This window comes from Xiphophorus hellerii, chromosome 8 (assembly GCF_003331165.1).
Source record: "Xiphophorus hellerii strain 12219 chromosome 8, Xiphophorus_hellerii-4.1, whole genome shotgun sequence".
Taxonomy (NCBI): domain Eukaryota; kingdom Metazoa; phylum Chordata; class Actinopteri; order Cyprinodontiformes; family Poeciliidae; genus Xiphophorus; species Xiphophorus hellerii.
In genome coordinates, this window is record NC_045679.1 from 21,629,277 (window position 1) to 21,632,117 (window position 2,841).

Genomic DNA, 2,841 nt, shown 5'->3' on the forward strand with positions numbered 1-2,841 from the left:
AAGGGTGTAGTACTGATGACTTCAAATCATCAGACTTTGAGTGCAGCCAATACTCTCTGACATGGTCAATCTGAGATATTCATCAAAGTATTTGAACTTTTTTTTTCTGACAAGGCTTGCATTATTGTATACACATTTTAGTATACACGTTCATGTAATTTTTCTGTGCACAAGCCCTTTATAATATTTAGATTTACAACTGCATTTAAATTTTAAATACCAAAAAATATATTAAATATATACTTACTAAATTGACATCCTGTGCTTGGTGGTAGTACCACAGTGGATATTATTTTGGGCTGGAACAGAAAAGCTGATCGGAGTTGATATAAAGGAAGTAGAACGGTCCACATTAAAGTCCAACCTTGAGTGTTTAGTCCAGGCTAAAAACCGTTTTATCCCACTCTCTCCATTACTTGAACACAACCTTGGTCATGTGATAGCACAGGGGTTATGTTTACAAGCTGTTGTGAATTTTCCCTAATCAGTAGAGGGGGAACTTGCTGGAGTTGCTGCGTTTGGGCCATCTCAAACAAATGCTTATTTGGTTCATGTTTAATAGTGAACTCACTTTCAACTTGAGTACATGAGGCTGAATGTAGAAGTGTCGACTACTGCTGTTTTTTGTGTTTTGGAGTGCTGGAGTATTACATGGAATTGGTGAGTGAGGTTGTTTATGCTGCTAGCTTTTTGCTGTTGTCTACCATTATAGTGTATTTCAATGGGAGAAGCACTGAAATACACTACATGCTAACCTAATGTGTTAGCATTTGTTTTGTATTTACTAGTTTTGTGTTTTCATTGATTTATTGTTTTCTGTGTTCTTGTTTGCTGTGGAGGATGTTTTAAAATGACCTTATTAAGTCTATTTAATAAGAGAGCAAACTTAGCATTTATAATATTTGGCTTGGGTTAAGCATTTAGTTTATTTAGATATTGAATGCAAAATGTATTAAATGATTGTAAATAATTTGAAATGAATGCATATTTCTTACATCTTTAAGTGTATAATTTTATTCAAATGTTAACTTGTATTCTCCTCATCTTTGATTTATTATTCAGTTTATGCAGTATTGCTATTTACCTGGATTGTTTTTATATGGACACTCGGTTTATGAACTACAACTATTTTCCTGGATTATTGTTGTTATATGGACATAAAATCTTTGGACTGTAACTGTTCTGCTCCTGTTCTTTTGGAGATGTGAATCAAAAATGATACTTCTGTGTATGATGTGAACCGTCCTTCAAACTAGTGCCTCTACAAATGTTTTCCATTTTTTGGGTTCTGTTCCTTTTGGATTTGTATTGCGATCGACTAAACCAGCTGAACATCCTAAGTGCACTTTAACATAAATTAACCAAACTTGTCTGCAGATTGTAAATATGGGGAGTATTGTTTTTGTTTATTTAGTTTTTCAAGGCACTTTAACATGGTACCAGCATTAAATATGAATTATGTGTCTGTTATTTACCTTTCCTTTTTCAAGCCAGAACTTTAGCTTCTGATAGCCCACAAATTTTAGCTATGAATTCTGCTATCACTGCACATGTTTAACTTATATGCTCCAAATTTGTGGTAAAGCTTAAAAATCTCCATCGATGCGTACATATCACCCTTTTCTCCTTCCTGGTCACACACACCTTCACTGCTGCAATCAGCATGATTTCACCTACATAGAATCTGTTCTATTTAAGCGCTCTCCTGCCTGCTTGTCAGTGCCTGATTGTTGAAAACTCTCCCCCTCAGTAGATGTCCAGTGTTTCTTCCATGCCCTTGTCTGACCTCCTCATTAGAACTTTGTACCCTGGATTCTTCTGCCTTGCCTTCATCTGACTTCTGCCAAGCATCTGATCTCTGGGCATTGACTCTGTTTCTGTGTCCTGACCACCAAGCCTTACCAATCCCTAGGATAAACAGTCTTATCCCTCCGTCTTTGTCCGTGACTCTTGTCCATCTCACTGCTATCCCTCTGGATCCTGAATTTGTTACTGCTGTGTCTTCTGACTTCTGTGTGCCGAACCAAGACTGCTCTATACTTCTTTCTCTTTTTTTTTTTTTTTTTTTCCCATTACCTGTTGTGACATCATCCTGTACGCCCTCTGCTTCCTACTTCCTCTCAAGAGAGGTGTAAGCAACAGCACAGCTTCCAGGCAGGAAAGGAAGTGTTTGGATACAGAGACGGTCACCTTCTTTTGGAAGCTCACAAAGGATAAAAAGCGTGTAGGGACATCCATCTCAGATCAAAGCCTGTACACTGGTCCAGAAAAAGGTTAGTGGCTTTTTTTGTTTAATGTTTGCAAATTCTGACTTCTCTACAGCTCCTAAACTGTACTCTTTCTCTACAGAGATTATCCGACTCCCACCACTTGCATATTGAGAATAAACCTTGTTAAACATGCTCTGTGCCTGCCTGCATTTTTGGGTTCTTTCTCTTTTTGGGTTTGTAAAAATGTGCCCTAAAAGGTTTAGAGGAGGGGTATGCATATGCATGCCACACTTCACATCATGCATCATTTTCCTTCCAGTTCACAATTGCGTACCTCTATGTGTTGGCCTCTCACAAAATTTAAAAGAATAATAATTTTATGGTTGTGACAAAATGTGAAAAAAATAGTGTGAAGTTTGTAAAACCATGTGCAAAGCCAAAACCTGGAGGCTTTACGTTTGGCATGACGAAATACTTTCATGTTTCAGAAGTTCGTTGAAGGAAAAGTAGTTTTTTTGGTCAGCAATTGTACTAAAGCCACTCACACACACAAGATTTTCCAGACTTTTACTGCACCTGTTTTCAATCATTTTTGCACTTTGCTATATCCACATCCAGATTTATTTTAATA

The 2,841-nt window shown here is 37.1% G+C and overlaps 1 long non-coding RNA gene across 1 annotated transcript; it reads left to right on the forward strand.

The window, feature by feature from the left end:
* Nucleotides 1-1,078: 1,078 nt before the first annotated feature.
* Nucleotides 1,079-2,402, forward strand: LOC116724808 (uncharacterized). Its single transcript, XR_004340280.1, has 2 exons — nt 1,079-2,273; nt 2,350-2,402. It is a non-coding gene; the product is annotated as an uncharacterized LOC116724808 (long non-coding RNA).
* The last annotated feature ends 439 nt before the right edge of the window (nt 2,403-2,841 follow it).